The following is a 21,566-nucleotide window of genomic DNA, read 5'->3' as shown; positions in this document are numbered from 1 at the left end:
GATGGCTGACACATCAACGTATCTGGAGCAATAACAAAGAGTGTCAAATTTTTGATGCACTATATGACAGCTTTTCTAGAATGATGTAATTTTATTTTTGCACTTTTCTGTATAGGTAATACCATAATTTGATGTACGCAAATCCAGAATATTCTTTTCGATCCTTATTTTTATGATTGTTTTTTTTGTTTGTTTTTTTGTAGGAATATATTCATGTCTCGTTTCCCTGTTCTTGTATAAGTATTTCTGCATCTCTGCTTCAAGTTCAGCTTCGGAGCGTGTATTTAGTACATCAGGGCTCATTTGCAGTGCAAGAAGGGCACGACTTACAGAGGAGCACATTGACATGCTGGTGTTCCTAGCTCAAAATCTGAAAGTTGCAAAACAACTATACAGTAATGATACAGTAATGAGTGTCAATCTCACTCACCTCTGTAGAGAAAGTCTGCATATAATTGCAATAACGGATTCCATTTAATTATTTTGTTTACTAATTTGTTACTTGATCCATAAGGTTGCACTGATTTTGTTTTTGCATGAAGTTTAAGTATCTTTTGTTGATATTGTGATTGAATTAGATTTTACTTGGAAATACAAAAAAATTGCACTTTATTTTTACTTGCACTTTATTGGTTTTTGAATGTATGGCATTCTGAGAGGCTTTTGAACAAGTACACTATCTCAAGAAATTTTTGTTCATGTAAAATATACCTCATTGTCATGTTCTAGACTTGTTATATTTATCTTTAAATAAAAAAAATAAAAAATTCATCCCCTTAATATTGTGGCAGTTTTTTTCTCTGTGGTATCGAAAATGGTATCGAATATCAATATTTTTCAAGGTATCGTATCGAAGTTAGAAATTCCAGTATCGTGACAACACTAGTATGTATCTACAAGTTTTGCAAAAAAAAAAAAAATCGAATAGGGAATCTACATATATCTATAGTCTGCTAGTCACTCCTCAGAAGAGAGGGGCGGAGTCAGCAGAGCTCACTAGGATTTAAAGTGCATATTGCAGGTTAAAAATTTTTTTCAAATGAATATATAACCTTGTATGAAAATACCACATCAACCGTTAATGCAGGATTTGAAAATGTTTTACAAGATGCGAGGGCACAAATTTAGATAAAAAAGTGAGGCTTTCCTTGACAGTTCTCAAAAACCGCTTTTTTTCAACATCACGTCATATTACATCACATAAGGGAGTCGTGTGCCGCGCTCTGCTTTGAGCGCGCGCGAGTCAGTGTGTTTTCGGTAGTTATTTTTATTTCAATTTATCATTGTCATGGTAAATGGAGGTTGCACAAACTCCAGCCTGTCAGGACATCGAGTCCACAGGTTTCCTAACAAGATGGTATCTTCCGGGCCTCGGTGCGTTAGTGCAGCTGAAGAGACTGGACTTCACTAATGCATCTGCTTCAAACACCGCGGTGGTGTGTAACATAACAGATGTGATGGAGGCCAAGTGGAAAAGCATGGTCAGCAGTGAATGTGATATAAACATGTGTTTGCTTCTCCCAGCATATGCCGTCTGAGAGAGGAATATTGCAGGTCACCACAGGCTCCAGGAGAACACGGCACTGTCATGGCCACTACACCTGCTCCTCTTTTCAGATCCCTCCAGTCAGAGGATCAACATGATGAGGCTGTTGTTGTATATCTAGCACAGCCTTCACCATTTAACACACTTTAACAACACATTAGTGTGATACCCAGACTGAAAGATTGTTAAATGTTTTTAAATGGGTCAGATGGTATTTCTTTTGGTAGTATATGTTTGGTACATCTACATATATATATATATATATATATATATATATATATATATACACACAGGTATATATATATATATATTAACAGTTGAAATGTTGTGTTTTGAGTAGGGTATTAACAGTGCTATGAAATAATATTTATGATTTAGTGCTGTATAAATAAAACTGAATTGAATTAACCATAAATGCAGATCTGCTTGATTGTGATTTTATTTTTTAATGATTGTCAACAGAATGGGGCCATTCAAAACCTTTATAAAGTCCTCCTTCCTCTGTAAACTATCTTCTAATGGCTGACACAACACATGCACCATAGGCCCAGTGGACAACTTGTCTGTATGCTATCATTATTGACTGTGTTATACCAATGGCATCAAAAAGTGTTACTTATAGGTAGTCATGACCTAAACAGAGTTAACTTGTAATAGAGAATCAAAATTATTCAGACTGTTTTAATATTAAAATCTTTAACTATGTATTTATACATGTATACAAGTATTTAGCTTAGATTAATAAATGATTTCTGCCCTACAACGTGTCTGCTGGCCTGGAGAGGTCTATGCTTTCCTCGCATTTCCCACACAAGCACCTATGAATCAAAAACGTGTTTATCTCTCTCTCCTACGGTGATAAGAAACCACTATCACGTAACGTTACTGTCGGATATTAACGAGTGTGACACGCCTGATCGACGCTTATTAGTTTCTATTACTGGTAAGTATCAATACTCAGATGACCAATACTAGCATTGCTATTAGCTAACGCGTGTATATCTGTAAGCTAACACTGATCTCTCATCAAACACCAGCCCTGTTCTCCTCACATCAACTCAATTTGTCTTCTCTGACCGTTGTTCTGTCTAATCCTGGCCTGTCCTGCTCTCTTGGCTGCATAGCAGGCTCATCATTTTATCTGTGGTCCGTCATACGAGTGTAAATACACATTTAAAATTTCCTCAGCGTCCGAACGGTCATTGCGATCCATTGTTTTCCTGTGGTTTAAATGGACAGCTCTCCCTTTTGATGCGTCACTTCCGGTTTTGGATTGAATTGGATTGAATGTCTGTCATGATGCTGAGAGGTTTGCGATTGTAGCTCCGTGTAGCTACGCTTTTCTGTTGAATCTCTATCTTACTTTCACTCACTGTTGTTTAAAGTGATAATATATAACTTAATTCCCACCATATTTCTGGTATTATCTATCAAACTAATCTAACTAATTCGATCGTTCGCTTTTTAAAACCACGAGGGCAGCGCGCGTGCAGTGCATTAGCATTCGTTAGCCGGTTAGCTCGTCACTCGTAGTTCCATTCGCGTTTCTATTCACACCTATTATTGTTTTATTTTTTCTCACTCCGTTTGAGTTCTCTCTCGCTCCGTTTTTCACGAGTTCATCAAACAACAGTGGTAAGTGAATCATTCTTCAATCACAGTGAGTAATGGCTTCTTCTTTTGCTATGGGTCTTTGCACAGTTTGCCACATGTACAGTTTATCTCTCTCTGTCGGCGAAGAGGGATTCACATGTGATAAATGCAGGGAAATAGTAAAGCTGACAGAGAAGATTTCAGAATTAGAGACATGCATCCAAACTTTAATTGAGGACAGTAAGAATGTGAGGGCTGTAGATACTGCTTTGGATGCGACTAGCTCAGGGATTCCTGTACATTGTTCGGTTCCGGTATTAGAGCCCGTGTAGCATGGCAACTGGGTGACTGTGAGGCGGCATTGTTGCGGGTCAAAACATCACTCTTCTGTTCCGATCAAAACATCAAACAGGCTCTCCCCACTCAGTGACGCACCCACTGAGAAACCTGATGAAAGTGCTCTGGTTATTGGCGATTCTATTGTATGGAGCGTGAAAATAGAGACACCAGCCACCATAGCCCAATGTTTACTGGGAGCCAGAGCGCCTGGCATCTTGGCAAATTTAAAAGTGCTGGCTAGTGCTAAACGTAAATTCAGTAAGATTGTTATTCACGTCGGCGCTAATTATGTTCGACTTCGCCAGTCAGAGATCACTAAAAATAATGTTAAAGAGATGTTCGACTTCGCCAGTCAGAGATCACTAAAAATAATGTTAAAGAGGTGTGTGAACTTGCAAGTACGATGTCAGACACTGTAATATGCTCTGGTCCGCTCCCTGCTCCCGGGATGATGAGATTCATAGCAGACTGTCGTCACTCAATGGCTGGATGTCTAAGTGGTGCCCGCAGAATAACATAGGTTTCATAGACAATTGAAGAATTTTTGGGGCAGACCTGACCTGTTGAAAAGAGATGGTCTTTATCCCTCCTGGGGTGGTGCCACTCTTCTCTCTAGAAATATGGCACATACTCTTAGAATTCGTACTTGACTAACTGGGGCCCAGGTCAGGAAGCAGACAGACTGGCTAAACCGACCATCTGCTAGCTATCTCACGTCACAGAAGTCAGTTAATTCTTACCACATAGAGACTCCTTCACCTACATATGACACTATAGAGACTGTGTCTGTTCCCCGAACTAGAAAATACAGAAAACATCCAAACCAAAGTAAGAGTAACAATTTAATTGATGTTCAACAAATAAAAAACAGATATAATACAGATAAACAAATGATAAAGCTTGGCTTATTGAATATTAGATCCCTTTCTACAAAAGCACTTTTTGTAAATGATATGATCACTGACCATAAACTAGATGTGCTTTGTTTGACAGAAACCTGGCTGAAACCAGATGAATACATTACTTTAAACGAGTCTACCCCCCAAGATTACAGTTACAAAAATGAACCGTGTCAAAAAGGGGGAGGTGTTGCTACAATTTATAGCAATGTTTTCAGTATTTCTCAGAGGTCGGGTTTCAAGTATAATTAGTTTGAAGTAATGGTGCTTCATATAACGTTATCCAAAGAAACAAGTGTAAATGATAAATCCCCTGTGATGTTTGTACTGGCTACTGTATACAGGCCACCAGGGCACCATACAGACTTTATTAAAGAATATGCTGATTTTCAATCTGAGGTAGTGCTGGCTGCAGATAAAGTCCTAATTGCTGGTGATTTTAATATCTATGTTGATAATGAAAGAGATTCGTTGGGATCAGCATTTATAGACATTCTAAACTCCATTGGTGTTAAACCACACGTTTCAGGACCTACTCATTGTCGAAATCATACTCTAGATTTAATACTGTCATATGGAATTGATGTCAGTGGCGTTGAAATATTGCAGCAGAGCGATGATATCTCAGATCATTATCTAGTTTCGTGTATATTCCATATAGCTAAAGCTGTAAAGCCAACTCCTTGTTACAAATATGGTAGAACCATCACTTCTACCACAAAAGACTACTTTCTAAATAATCTTCCTAATTTATCTCAATTCCTCAGCATATCCAATAGCTCAGAACAACTTGATGATGTAACAGAAACTATGGACTCAATCTTTTCTAGCACTTTAGATACGGTTGCTCCTTTACGCTTAAGGAAGATTAAGGAAAAGAGTCCAACACCGTGGTATAATGAGCACACTCGGGCCCTAAAGAGAGCAACCCGGAAAATGGAGCACAGCTGGAGAAAAACTAAATTAGAAGTATACTAGAAAATACTCTCTCCTACAGGAAAGCCTTAAAAACTGCTAGATCTGCTTATTTTACGTCTCTTTTAGAAGAAAACAAACACAACCAAGTATTTAGTCAATCCAGAGGTTAAATTAACAAAAAAATATAACATCAGCAGGTGCAGACATTACCCAGCAGCACAGTAGTAATGACTTAAGAACTACTTTACTTCCAAGATCTAAACTATTAGAGATAAAATTGTAACCATGCAGCTGTCAGCCACCAGTATCACATCAGATGCACTATAGATCCCCTGAGGAACATTTCCACTCATTCTCTTCTATTAGAAATGAAGAATTGTATAAACTTGTTAAATCATCTAAACCAACAACCTGTATTTTAGACCCTGTTCCATCTAAGCTCCTAAAAGAGGTGCTTCCAGGAGTAATAGATCATCTTCTGAATATTATTAACTCATAATTGTCATTAGGTTATGTCCCAAAAACCTTCAAACTGGCTGTTATTAAGCCTCTCATTAAAAAACCACAACTTGACCTGTAGGAAAAACAAATACTGATAACAATGACATAGAATTTTTGGGATTTTTTTCCCTCTCCTAACAACAGGCATATTGAAACTGATCATACCTGAAACATACTCAGTCCTCACTCGCTTCACTTTCATAATGTTGTTCAAAATTTTACATAAAACTATGCTTTAAGAGCAATGCAACAGTTATGTAGTATTTTGAGCAGTTGTATCAATTGATAGCTAGATCATTGTAATGAAATGAATAGACACTCAATTCAGATGTAATGAGTGAGTTGCATTTTGAAATGGTAATACTTTGATGTTAAGTTCTGTCATTTTGAACCAGTGATTTCAGATAAATGAACAAAAGATCTCAGAAAGAGCGTGTAAAATGCCGGTGTTTTCTTCACTCCTCGCTGACTGAATGCCTCTTTCTGGCGAATTCTCTCATTAGAAACAACAAAGTGCAAATGTGTGTACGAATCTGTGAGTAAGATATTCATTTCACAGTGTAAACTGCTTCAGTGATTTTTATGGGAGTTTTTGAGAGTGCTTGAACTCTAGACTGTCAGTAAAATTGTTCTTTGAACACTTTCTGTTATAAAGTGTTATGATTAGTAGCCTAACTTACAATGTTTTTAATATTCACATTAAATATAAAGTCAGTCGTATTTAAAAATATGTTATGGCATGACACCCACATCTGTTACTAAAGTAAACAGACAGGTTTTTATGCAATTAATAGACTATTAGGCTACTTTGACCATCATAATCTAGGTGACAGTCGAGATATTTCATGATTAATGAGTTAATGCGTTTGGGAATGTTTTGAATGAAAAGGAAAAAATTAATAAAACATAAGTGCTATTGTTGCTTCTGTGTGTCACATGACAACCTTCCAGCACCCCACCCCCCTCTCGTGCCCCTCAAAAATAATGAGTGCATGACACCCCTTATTAGACTGTACAGAAATTTAAATCTACACTCTAATACACATTATACACAGTCACACAATGCTGATGTTGTTAACATTAATAATTTGAGAATAAAGTATAACAATAATTATAATTTGCAAGGTTTGATGTGATATGAGCTAACCAGTCGTTAGATTTAATCACCATTGGTAGCGCGATTTATTGTAATGTTTTTTTCCTCAGTTGGTCAGAAGAAACATGGCAGACTTGTTACTTGCTTGTTCAGATGGCAATATATGGGGAAAATTCTTATTTGGGTCATATATTCCAAGATGTAGGCTAGAATCTGTGATTCTAAAGTACAGTATCCACACCGGTGCATGACTGACAGACACACATACTCCTCAAAACATTAGATTCATCCGCACTGGAGCCATACCGGAGCACAACCCCACGCACGGAAGATAATTCCGCAAGAAACTGCAATTCCAGGTTTTCAAACAGAGACGGCGACAAAGAGGCAAAACGTACGGACTGCAGCTTTAAATAACAACGGTTTATAAAAAAAAAAAAATGTACATAACGTCTAATTTAACATATATATAAATCAAATATAATTTAGTAAATTGCATAAACAATTATGAACAAAACAGCATCATGCATTTATGCATAGCTTATCTCTGGGGTCAATGGTCTCGCCGGCGAGACAAGTTCATTTTTTTTCTTAACAGTGCAAAAGTCACTAAAAATACTCTGTTGATTTTGGTCACACAAATAAGTGTTATACATCAATCGAAACTGTTAAGTGTCTACTTTTTTTGTGTACACTCACAATTACAGCAAAACTTTGTGGTCTTGGAAAAAAAAAGAAAACAATCACGGAACCGGCTTTACTGACGAGATGGGCATGATAATCGCGCTCGATATATCGCCCAGCCCTAATTCAAATATTATAATCTTAATTCAAGTGATGAAAGATCACTTGAATTAAGTGATCTTTAAAAGTCTGACAGTAATCAGACTGTACTACTGTCTGATGTTTATGAGTACTACTGTAATGTTTACCCTGCTTGGTTTACATGTTTGAAAATGATGAACAGTTGAAAACATTAGAAATTTAGAAAAGTGATCAAAATGTAATCAGTTACATTACTTTAATATTATTTTAATAAAGTAATTGAAAAGTTACGCTACTTATTACATTTTAAGTAGGGTAACTTGTAATCTGTAACCTATTATATTTCCAACGTAACCTTCCCAACACTGCTTGTAATCACCCTCGTTATCCCAATGTATTTGTACCCGTCTATGTGCAGTCTGTCTTTGTCGGGTGTACATCGTCATGTACATGTGTCTTTAGCCTTTCTAAGTGTGGATTACCCTGTGTTCTGGATTATAATAAAGACTGTTCCTTTGATCCACATCTCCGTCGTTCCCTCCAACACAGGAGAGTGACAGAAGACACATGGATCCCTTCTACCCCTTATCCCGTCCTGGATACTTCCTCCTCCTGCTGGAGCAAGGGGAAAGATCGCTCGAGGGCCATACCAGACTGTTCCTGGACAATGCTTATCTAATCAGCTACCCAGCCAACACATTCCGTTGTCTGGGTAGCTGATTACCCCGTGTGCAGAGCGTCGTCGTCCGAAGATGGCCCTCGAGAGGATTTCGCCACCTTTGTGAAGTGAATACTGGCATGAAACGGATCTCCGTTCACTTTCTGTTCCGAGGATGATCTCGCCAGTTCCATTCCGGACCCAGATCCCAGCCCACCATCTCCTCGCTGCGTGGAGCCTAAACCCGAGCCATCGATGACAGAGAGCCCAAGCCCTATCGCCATATGGGCCGACAGAGCTGAGGATCGCCACGGAGTTGGAGCTACTAGTGACGTCAGACCAGGTGTGAGAGCTGGCTACAACACTCGCCACGAGGGAGAAGGCAGTGGACAGCGAGAGTGAGGAGAGAAGCTTCGCCCACTGCACCATGTTTGAGGGTGATCTTATTGTGGATCTGGGATTACTGGACTGTGATTAAACCTTATTTTTAGTCACCCTGATCATGCCCTTCAAGGCAACTCTCCCACCCAGATGAACACACCCACTTTTTCTTGGCATGCACTGAGAACTGTAGCCTCAAGATGTCAGTTTAACCCTAAAAGACTATTAAAGGTCCCCTGTGTCAGTAGTTCAAATGAGGAGAGACCTGTCCGCTTAGGAGATGTGAGCTTTAAGATACTTCACGTGTGACAAGGGTTAAGCCGCATTTGTGGCATGTCATCTCTCACCTGGAAACCCAGAAGAACGCAAAGGTACCAGGGTGGGCGATCGTTGATGGAGTAGATAAGGTTGCCTTCAGGCCTCGAATCCAGATCCTCTTCCAGACTGTCGGCATGGAGGTCAGCAATGACGATCTTCTCAGGGTCAAGGCTGCCATCTGAAATCTGAGGGTGGTGGAGATTATTCCAACATATTCTATGAGCCACTGAATTGAGGTTAATTGAGAGAGCAAAGGACAGTGACAAGATACAGAGACCTGCAATGTCTAAAGCTCTGTTCCAAAACCTAGGGGGCTACTTTGTTCCCAACATAGGCAGCTGCCTTCTAAGGAAGTATCTGAACCGTTATGGAACCTCATAAGTAAGCATTTTGACACACTCTATATTGGCATCAATTTTGAGTGTGTCCTTCCTCTCATACCACCTTTATTGAAATCAGTTGTGAACATCTAGGCCCGGTTTCACAGACAGGACTTTGACTAAGCCAGGATTAGGCCATAGTTAAATCAGGACATTTAAGTAATTTTTATTAACATGCCCTAGGGAAAAAAAAAACTTACTGGTGTGCATCTTAAGACAAACACAAAGGCAATGATATATTTTAAACAGATCAGATTTACATTTTAGTCTGGGACTAGGCTTAAGCCTCGTCTGTGAAACCAGGGGCAAAATTAACTGGGTTTTATTCCACTCAAATATTATTTAATATGGATGACTATAAAATAAATACATTTTTATGGGTTAAATCAGGTAGAAAGAACTCTATAAGGTAACAATTGCAAGTTAACACTTTTTACAATACAGAATACTCTAATAAGCTTAAATATAATTTGATAAATTTTGGATAAAACTTTCCATTTTTTATTTACTACAAGTTATTTTATTTAAATATTTTCAGTATTGAAAGAAATAAATATACTTCTAATTAACATTTCTCATACTCTTCTCAGCATTATGTTCTATTTGTTGTTTCAACAAGCAACCAGTATCAATAAAACATTTTTAAAATTTTTATTAAAATATTTTAAAACTTTTTACACTGGTTTTAAATAGCTACAATCATACAGAAAAACGCTCATATTTTATCTGTTACTTCTAACTGCTGTGACAGGAATATTACAGGAAACGTTTATGCAATTTGAGAGCTAGCTTACTGTAATTTCAAGATAATTGCTATTCAGACATGACTATTTGTTTGTAATAGATCTTTCCAGTTGTAAAAGTTCGACCCATTCAGGCTGATTTGTGGTGGATGTCAACATAAGTCAACATTATCCTGCTGACACTGTAATAATGACGGCATGATTGTAAAGCACTTTGGGTGTACAGCAATACACAATAAAGCGCTATATAAATGCATCATTCATTCATTCATTATTATTTTCTTAAATTATTTATAAAAAATAATAAAATGTAAATTGTTTATTTAAAAAATGTGGCACTGTCTTTTTTTCTATCTTTATGACTCTCTTTTCAAATACTCACTTTCTTACAAGACTCAGCCAAGTCAATGAGTAGACCCGGCTCCAGAATCAAATCACTGAGGGTCCTTCTTAAATTAGTGAGGGTGCTCTAACCTTATATAAAGGTTTTAGTGCCATTCATCTATGGCGCATAATCACTAAAAATGTCACTCATCTTAGTTCATTGCGAAATCACATAGTTACGTTATAATCAATGAAGTTCTCTACGCTGCACAATGAATCTTTTATTTACATTGTGTCAACACTTTGTTATAATGAGATGATTCATGCTGAACACAACACCTGAACAAAAACTCCAGCGATTCTAGCGGTGAGTCGATTGTAACTTAAACGCCTCTGATTGGCTGTTGGCTTAAAAAAAAAAAAAATCAACAGATATGTCTGTGATTGGCTACATTGCTCAACGCTACAAAAACACGTTGAAATAGAAACCGATCTCCAAAGCGCAAATGCACTGGCTAGTTTGCCAGATCTGCAATGAAATACCATTATTACAGTTTTAACTGGGTGCAATTGATTTCGTTGGAGGGTGCTTAGCACCCTGTAGTAGCCTACCCCTGTACAACCGGTTTTTTCACGCTTTTTTCTTGTGCTTCATTCTCATTGTAAATGTCATTCAAATGAGCACTTATTAGCCAATAATGGGCCTTTTAAACAGCGTATTGTGGTTGATCTACTGTTAAGAAAAACCAGGACAGAGCACCTCACGGGGGATATACGATACAACAAATAAGTGACTCGTTTTAACGCGTTATGGTCCAGCGCATAATGTAAGCATTATTTTGTATACAACAATTTTAAAGAGACTGCTTTTATTTTCATAAGCAACATGCCCTCAGCTCAAATTCAATACATAATGTTTCTTTAAAAAGGAAATTCATGTGTGAACAAAAAAAGCCATTATGATGATGTGAGATTCATGTCTTAAAGGGATAGTTAACCAAAAAAATGAACCTTCTGTCATCATTTACTCATGTCATTCCAAACTTGTATGACGTTCTTTCTTCTTTAGAACACAAAAGATGATTTTGGCACAATGACCGTGTCAGTCACCATTTCTGTTGTTGAAAGGAGGAAAAAAAGATGGAAATGACAGTAGCGTAAATGATGACTGAGGCTGTTTGAATAACATCGTCTTTTTGTGTTTTCCACGGAAGACATATGGATTTAAAACAACATCAGTGTGAGTAAATGATGACAGAAGTATTTCCAGCTTTTACAGAATTGACAGACAGCTAGTTAGCTAGCAACCCTGATAGCACAGGTACTGTACATCACAGAGACGTCTATTTGATGGCTGCATTTACATCGGCAAGACATATTTTTAAGAGTGTTTGCTCATCTGCAATACGTCTATAGGACGTTTCCTATCAGATGTCAAATAGGCATTTATTAGATGTCTTTAAGATGTTTATGATTTAGAATATGTAAAAGTGACATCTTAAAGATGTCTGTCAGATGTTTGTACACAGCAGATGCCGATCAGATCAAGTGATCTTTAGCAGACATACGTGTGCTATCTGGGAACGAACACACACACACGTTGGTTTTTGTGGTTTATGGGGACTCTCCACAGGCGTAATGGTTTTTATACTGAACAAACTGTGTGTGCTATTGCCCTACACCAACCCTACACCTAAACGTAGCCCTCACAGGAGACTTTGTGCTTTTAGATTTTTAGATTTTCAAAAAAACACCATTTTGTATGTTTTTTAAGCCTTTTGAATTACGGGGACATAGGCAGTGTCCTCATAAACCACCTTCATATTGTTATACCTCTGTCATACCCATGTCATTATACAAATTTGTGTCCTCATAAACCACATAAACATGCACACACACACACACACACACACACACACACACAAACACACACACACACAGACATAGACAGACAGACAGATAGATAGATAGATAGATAGATAGATAGATAGATAGATAGATAGATAGATAGATAGATAGATAGATAGATAGATAGATAGATAGATACCCTCAGCTACTCCAGTCTGACTAACAGTGTCAAATATTATTTATGGTTACTTTTTTAGCCCATTTGATTTTTAAAGACCTAATTAATGTCATACACGCCTTATTTCTTTCTTCTTCTTTTTTTCTTTATTACAGGAACGTATTAGTATTAGGAACAAACACATTATACAGTCACAGTGACGGTTCCTGGCAAGCATCTAACTTTGATAAGGAAACGTGTGTATGCAAACGTTTTCAGAGTTGTTTGTTTGTGAAGATGTGTGTTTTAAGAATTTATATTCAAATTCACTTATTAAACATACCACTTGTTTTCTGGTTGCGGTCCAGGGGTTGAATTTGGCATGAACGCTACTGAACTCAACAAATGAAAAACACCGTATTTAACTTACCTGAGCAACGCCGAGGAGCTTGACAGACACGCGACCCTTTTCTGAACGGTAGCCTACACTGCCACCTACTGCTTCTTGTCAACATCGTGGGTTTTGAAAGCACTTAAAACCCCGTCTGTTTTCCCAAGAAAATTATCACCTTTTTTCGTGTATGCGTGGCATTTAAATCCATTCAGCTGTTGTTGTGTACGTAAACACAGTCATGCTCCAGGATCAAGCTTTGATGCTTAAGTAGTCACTTCAAATGCATCAAATCCGCCATTAAGGATATAAATACATATTTGTTGATGTTGTCAAAAGCTTTGCATACAGTAAACATTCTGCAAATTATCTGGTGTTTATTCAGCGGTTAAAGTCAGGACAAAAAAAGGCTTAGACAAAATTAAATTAAATCATTTGTGTTATGCACCATTGTTTACTAGGTTTGCAGATTTTATGCAAAAGTTTAAACAAGGGTTTAGTTACTCATGACATGAAATTCCACATGCTAGTGACTGATCTTTCATGAAACTCAGTAGGCCTATATCAGCAAAATATTAAAAGCTGGTTGACGGAGAAGGGTTTGTTGTTGGACTATGGTGGCTATTTTTGCACTTAAAGAAGTAAACAGAGAAAAGGATGAAGTGAGAAAATGGTGTGTTTATCTGAAACAACAAGAAGACGATGTCCTACTGTTTTCCCCGAAGCCATTTGACTTTTATAAATTTGTTTTCAGACCGTAATTAAATTACTCTTGTCTTTATCAGCCTTAACCTCCACAGCATATGAAACAAAATGACAGGCAGGAGCTTATCTGTTATGCTATATTTTATAAGATGTAATACTATAGAAATATAAGTTAAATATATAAACATAATCAATTTATTAAAGATATATAATATGATTGGCATTTATTAAACCCTTCTGCTAAGTCCTTCACTTTCTTTTCTGCTACTCATAAATCCTATTAGCGAATTGACTATATTTTCATTTCTACTTCTTTATCTTCAGTTGTTCGTGATGCCGATATTTGTTCCTTATCTTTGTGGGATCATGATGGAAATTTGTGCAGGTTATCTTTGACCCCTCGGCCATCTCGTCACTAGATGGCGATTTAACCTTATATTGTTACAGGATGAAAACTTTTGCAGTCAATTCAGAAATAAATTTGCTGAGTTTATTGAAATTAACCAAGGTTCAGTGGATGATCCTCAAACACTTTGGAATGCAGTTAAAGGATTTATAAGGAATAACTCAATTTCATATGCCTCTTTCCTTCAGAAAAAAATGACACAAAAAGATAGTTGAACTGGAATCACAGCTCCAGAATCTGACTAGAGATAATCAGCGTTGTTTCTCAGACAATACACTCAGTAAAATCATGGCGGTTAGGTCTGAACTCAATTCATTACTGAGATCCAGGGCAGAATTCCTGATTCAAAGATCCAGGCAGAATTAATATTTTCAAGGGAGTAGACCAAGCCACCTTTTAGCCCTAAGATTACGCAACAATGAAAAAGATTCGGAATACCTGGCTGAACCGATCTCTCTTCAGGAGCTGGAGTCCTAGAAATCCCCAGGCCTAGATGGCATTCCAATCGAAGTGTATACTACTTTTTCATCAGATTTAGGCCCCCTCATGTTAGATATGACACATTTTTCAGTTACTCAAGGCTCATTTCACCCATCTATTAATATAGCTGTTATTTCTCTCTTGTTAAAAAAAGATAAAGATCCGACTTCCTGTTCTAGTTACCGGCCACTTTCTTTGATAGGGACTGATGTTAAATTATATGCTAAAGTACTATCTCGTCGTCTAGAGAAATTTATGAATAGGCTAGTTCATCATGACCAAACAGGATTCATTAAATCTCGCTCAGCTTCGGATAACTTACGCAGATTATTTAATATTATTAATTCAACTAATAGTTTGTCCTCCCCATGCGCAGTATTATCTCTAGATGCGATGAAAGCTTTAGACCAGCTAGAATGGAACTATTCATGGGCGGTTCAACAGCATCTGGGTCTGGGATCGAGTTTCATAAATATGATAAAAGTTCTGAACGCCAATCCAGCAGCCACTGTTCTCACAGGTACTGTTCGCTCTAACCCATTCTTTATACATCGAGGTACTCGTCAGGGTTGCCCGCTTTCTCCTCTGTTATTCGCCCTATCCTTGGAACCCTTAGCTCAAGCGGTCCGACAATCTGAAACTATTTCTCCCATAAATATACGGAATACTCATCATCATATTTCTTTGTTTGCTGATGATATCTTATTGTTTTTGGAGAAGCCGTCACATTCTATTCCTCATGTGCTGAATTTATTTGACCATTTTGGATCTCTCTCAGGGTTTAAAATGTATTGGAGTAAGTCATATTTACTTCCCCTCAATTCTAAAATCTTTCTATATCTATTCCATTGGTTCAAAACTTTACTTGGAGATAGATGTTTTTCCTTCCCTGCAGGAAACCGTCTCAAAAAACTATAATGGTATTCTAGCCAAAGTATCCTCAGATTTGGAAAATTGGTCTCGTCTACTTCTTGTCAGGCCCGTATATCGGTGATTAAAATGAATGTACTCCCACGCATCAATTTATTTTCTTCCATGATTCCTCTCGCTCCACCGTTTGGCTACTGGAACAAACTAGATGCATGTGTTTCACGGTATATATGGGATGGGAAACGTCCTCGTATTAAACTGACTACCTTACAACGATGTAGATTACATGAAGGTCTTTCTTTCCCTAATTTTAGACTGTATGCTCAAGCCTTTTCCTTTTGCCCTTTAGCAGTTTGGCTTGATCCTGACGCTTCTGTGTCTTGGAGAGCAATTGATGAATCTATCGTTTATCCGTATAAATTGATGCATCTTGTTTTTTCAGGAGTTCCGCTTAGGCCGTGTAAATCTCGGTTTGGTCCCATTGTAACCCACCTCCTCGCCACATGGAGGGATGTTGAAAGACGTTCACAACTAGCTACAAAATGGCTTAGGCATTCCCTTATTTTCCACAATAATAACCTTTTTTCAGGCAGTAGTCCATTTCATTGTCCGCAATGGACTCATAGTAAAGTAAACACTCTGGGAGATATCTATGAGGATAGTGGTTTAAAATCCTTCCAGAATCTTAAAACTCAATATAATCTGCCAGGCACCTCCTTTTTTATGTATTTGATTAGATCGCATTAGATCGGCCCTACGGGCGTATGGGGTGCCTTGGAACTCTTAACTGTCTGTTCACCCTTTGCACAAACTAATCCTTCCTTCTGAGGAATCTCCCTCCTCTGCTTCAGTCATCTATCTCTTTCTTCTTGAGCATTCATACAAACCTTTATCTATTACTACTGTTTGGGCTAAGGATCTTAATGAGGATGTGCATGTTTTATATTTAAATTGTCTTCTAAAAACCCTAAAACCCACGTTTTTGCATTTTGTTTGGGAGTGCCCCTCTCTCTCACCTTTTTGGACTCAGCTCTCACTGGACCTATCATATTTGTTGAGTACTGAGATATGTTTGACTCCCCGCCATTTTTTGTAATGAATGACTTTTGGGACTTCACCTTGTTCGTCCAGCAAAGATCTTTACTGTTATCTGCTCTCACAGCAGCAAAACAATTGCTGGTCAACCGTTGGAATCCTCCTCACACAATGGACAGACGAACCTGGACTGTGTATTTGTTGGACATTATCTCGATGGAACTCTCTACTTCTCGTATACATGGATCTAACGTGAAAACTGTTCATTCATGGCATTCAGCTTTTAATGTTGTCTTCTTTTCTAAAATCTTTGTAAAAATTATTTTATTGTTATTTGTTTATCTATTAATATTGATTAATGTGTGTATTATTATTATTTATTTTATTTATTTATTTATTTTTTGAGTCTACCAAGGGGTGGGATGGGTTGGGGTGGGCTTTAAATTTGTACAGCTGCTTTTTGTTTTGTACTACTGTTCCACAAAATAAAACTTAATAAACAGTTGCTAACAAAAAAAAAAGATATATAATATGACTAAATAAATAAATGTGGGATTTTAAATTATTTATTGATTCATTCTCAGAAAATATATCCTTCATTTATTTTTCTCATTTATAAAATGTATAATTTATTTAGTTCAATAAATGTGTGATATTCAGTAATAAAAAGTGTCTTATTTTAAAGATGTTTAGAAAACATTTTTTCCTAGTTAAATCATACTGCAATCAGACTTTATTTTTTAACATTTTCTAACCCTATTGGCAAGTTTTATTTGTAAAATTAATACTTTCTTTAAGTTTACACTTAAACAATAAATATTGTATATAAAATAGGATATTCAATAAGGAAAGCATGTTTAGTCTGATGTTTGAAATCAGACTGTATTATTTATAATAAAACTTCTGATGCAGTTTCATTGCATATTATATTTTTCTGGTATGTGTGTTTGGAAACTGGCACTGTAAAGCATTAATAATACATAATGTAGTGGCAAGAAGAATTTCACAAACTTCAGCTAAGAGCCTCTCAAGGCTGCACATTATGTTTTATTAACTTCTCAGATTACTCATTAAGTGCTGCGTAATTTCATAATGACAAGATGGTTATGGTGATTTGAGAATGATCCGTAGAAGTTTGGAATCCAGTTTGAACTACAACAGTTGCATTAAGTTATGTAAAATGTTGACCTTGTTGTTCGGTAAGCATGACCACCGATGTATTTTAACCTCTGTTAACCCATAATCCACCAGAAAACAATGTACACTAGTATTGTTTCACATCCAAATAACATGCATTGACTAACTAGTGACTATAACTGACGAAACAAGGCCCATGGAACAATTCCAGGGCTTTCCATAAAAACATGTGATGAAGAGAAACAGACAGCAATTGATAAGACAGTTTTTGTTTTCCTCAGGATCGAGCTGTTTTTATTTAGAACAATTTTTTGGCACTTACTTTGAAAGTAGAGTCTGTGGCGCCCTGGTTTCTCAACACAACGTCAAGCTTTTGGTCCTGTTGAGTGAGATGCATAGCTGACCTGTAGATAGCGGCCACACTTCTGAGAAGTTGAGAGAGAGACACTGGCCTTTGCAGTCGGCTGGTCAGGCTGGTCGTCAAGGAAACCGAAGCTGTGTGTTACATGTGCCTTGAACTCAGCATTTGTGTAATCGGCAACCTGACTGAGGGTTTTGGAGTCATGTGCCTGCTCGAGGATCGCCGTTGCGGACACTGATAGGGCCGCAGGACCACACGAGTGCTCCCAGTGTTTGTGTTGATTTCAGGCATATTAACGCAACCCTGACTGAGCATGAGGAGGACCAGTGGAGCAGGAAACATGCTGACTAGAGCAGAGAAAATCATAAATCTATGCTCCAATTTGGGATTGTTTAACCAGAAACCATGAGAATTTACCCAGCGTTTATGAACAACTGAACAGCTACTTAAAGAAAACTTGTCTTTATATTCAACAGCTCATTAACTGATATAATGTTAAAGTGTCAGCATGTACTAATCTGCTTTGTGGTAAAATAGAACACAGGATTAATTAAAGTTCATCATTAACAGGTTTTAAAGAAACATTCAACAGTCTTTCAATTATTATTATTATTTAAAACAGGCCTTTCAAATTACAAGGGAAATTTGAAATATAATGTGATGTGTCATGCCAAGACTTCTGAGAACATCCGTATGTTTTTATTTTTTTAAATAATAATAAATTATAAAAATTGTTATAAAATAATGATAAATTAATAATAATAATTATTATTTTAAATTACTGCATACTTCCTTCAGTAAAAGCATAAAAATGTGCAGTAATTATTATATTATATTATAGTACATTATATAATATACAGGAGGATTATGATTTATTTTAAATAATAATAATAATAATAATAATATTTATTATTTTTATAATTAAAACATCATTTTTTCTGTTACATTATAGTAAACTTGCAGCAATAAAATCAAATAGTATAAAATAATAGAATAGAATAGAATAGAATAGAATAGAATAGAATAGAATAGAATAGAATAGAATAGAATAGAATAGGAATGTGTTGTCCTGCTCAATTTAATTTGATGTTTGACCATATGGTAGGGAAACCAATTAACAGGTTTTTACTGAGGCTTTTTATATGATTTTCCCGTTAAATTATAATGATGATTATGATTATTATTATTATCATTATTTAGACCAGCACATCTGGTCGCTAGTGTATGTGAAGCATAGAGTGCTGGTGTAAGAGTGTAACATCATGTATTTGACTAGTTTAACCAGCAAATTTCACGAGAAAGACCATGCTATTGCAGTCTTGTCAAGGTTTGTTTGTGAGGAACATGGCAGAGCTGATCCACCGACTGGACCATCTCCGAACCAGCATGAATCAGCCCAGACCAGCATGAAACATGACGGCAGTCTTTTCAGCAGGGAATTCTATCTCTCTTCTTTAAACTCCTGTTTATTTTAACATTATAATAAATCAGATTTTTTTTTATTTTTGTGGAATCATCATAACATGCATCATCATTTTGATTATGACAGTTCAGACCCCCTTTGCTGTAAATGCCTTTTCACTGTCACAAATCTAACTGATTAACAGTGTGTCATCAGGATCTCTCACAGCAGCTCACTATAAACCGTCTTGTCATTATGACTTTGTATTTGTCTGCTGGATTGATATGTGAAAGTATCAATCGATCTCTTTGACCCCTTTTTTTAGCAGACCTCTTTCTGCCCCTTCATCAGCCATCTGCCAAATAAAATACTGCCAATCAATAGACTGCATTCAACAAGCCTTTATAAAGTCATCAGCTGACAGCCGCTCTGAGTTTGTCATCATAAACTGGGTGAAAAGGGACAGCAGCTCTGGTCTCAGGGTCAGAGTGATACATTAAAGATGTTCAGATGTGATTTGTGTAACTTTTCACCTGGAATTTTACTGTTTGTGTCTTTTGCTTTTTCAAGCATGGTCACCCACCCCACATGCCGAACAGCTGGACAGATGTCTAAATATACAGAATTTATTTTTTCCATGGTTAAAAACAAAAAGTCTTCAAGGTTATGCTTTTTAAACCTTTGTTAATAATTTCAAATGCTTCCTTTTTGTTCCTTTTTCCAGAATTAGCATTTTTAATGGTTGTAATATATTAATTATTTTTGTAAATTAAGGAGTAATATAATATAATAATAATATATGAGCAGTATCACATGAGTACCAGTGCAATATGGTACATAGGGACAAGGCACTGCTCAGTGATTTTGTAGGCTGTGTCTTACAAGGTGTTGTTGAAAGGAAAAATAACTTCCTTGTTTACAAACCTGCTTCAGTCTCTTTCAGTATAAAAGTCTTTATTGCTGACTCATTCATAAAAAGAGCCTCTTGTCGCCATCACCATCATAAAAACACATACTGTTTCTCAATACTAAATAAATACTGTTTTTAAATACTACTATTATTTCTATAAATATTATTTATTCAATAATAATAACATTTAATAAACAACAATAGCCATCATGAAAGTTGCTAGACCGTTCAGTCAAAAGTAAAAAGGCAGCGCTCTGATATACAGCATTAGGCCTACATAAGTTACATAAAATATAACATGATGAGATTTTGCTCTCAGCCAAAACTATTTGCTCTGGAACAAATCATAGATCAGTGAGACCAAAGACTGCCAGTCAGATTGACCCAAAACAAATTATATCTCATGTTTAACCACTATAGAGACATCAGAGCCAGCGGCACATTCCAGAAGATCTGGCCGAGGTAAAGCTGCTCTCACTGGGTTCATGAGCGCTGAACGGCTGCTGACATCCTGGAGCTCATGTCTCCGAAAACTTTAAAGCAAATTTTTCAAATAGACATTATCTTTATTAAAAAAACACAAATTTAAAGTCTAAACAACTACATTCTCGCCTAAAAACTCTTAAAACTACATTCCGTGACACAAGAACAGTATTAATTATAAAATGATAGTGGATATGGGCCTCTGCCACAACACTCATTGTGAGAACTAAAGCAACCGGCATGATACAAACAATGAAACGCTTGGAGTTCCGATACCACAAGAATATTACACTCCTCTCAGCCAATCAGATTCGAGGACCATAAAGAACTGTTGTATAAATATATAATGTAATTTAAGTCACTTATTAACACAACGGCTGCATATATTTGATCAAAAATACAGTAAAAGCTATAATATTGCCTAATATAATTACAATTTTAAAGTAACTGTTTTCTGTTTTTTAAAATGTAATTTAAAATGGCTAGTAGAAAAAAAAGGAGTCTAGCAACATGGTCTCGTGAGGGAATCATTTGACCAAAACAGAGTGGGGTTATGAAACAATGAGTAGCCCACATTCATGAGTCTCGACCCTGAAAGAGAGAGTTTAATCAATTTAGACTCTGACGGGGCAGAAACATAGTTTACCACACAAAATGCAGTTCAGATCTCGGTCATGAAAGCATGACATCTGTATTCATGCCTTATCCATGCTCCTCTGTTCATACGCAGAAAACCTCAATTCAACATAGATTAACTTACATGAAACTCACATGCCCGAACTGACACTTCTATATACTATATAAAATAGAATATAATGTGACATATATTGGATAACAAATATAGATATGTAACACTCTATTCATACTTTAAGGAACTTACTCTCTACTCACAGGAGATCAGTGTGATTTAAAAAGAAATT

The 21,566-nt window shown here is 36.7% G+C and overlaps 1 pseudogene across 1 annotated transcript in view; it reads right to left on the bottom strand.

Moving 5' to 3' along the window:
- The window catches only part of LOC306867008 (solute carrier family 23 member 1-like), a 63,688-nt pseudogene extending 45,801 nt beyond the window's left edge, over window positions 1-17,887 (bottom strand). Inside the window, exons 1-2 of the transcript in view lie at window positions 17,813-17,887; window positions 9,044-9,199 (exon numbers count right to left, since the gene is read on the bottom strand). The product of the transcript in view is annotated as a solute carrier family 23 member 1-like (transcript). The remainder of the gene's footprint in view (window positions 1-9,043; window positions 9,200-17,812) is intronic.
- Between the last annotated feature and the right edge of the window lie 3,679 nt (window positions 17,888-21,566).

This window comes from Barbus barbus, assembly GCF_936440315.1.
Source record: "Barbus barbus genome assembly, chromosome: 48".
In the NCBI taxonomy this organism is placed as follows: domain Eukaryota; kingdom Metazoa; phylum Chordata; class Actinopteri; order Cypriniformes; family Cyprinidae; genus Barbus; species Barbus barbus.
Note: the sequence above shows the minus strand (reverse complement) of the source record. Positions and strands in the feature narration are given on the sequence as shown.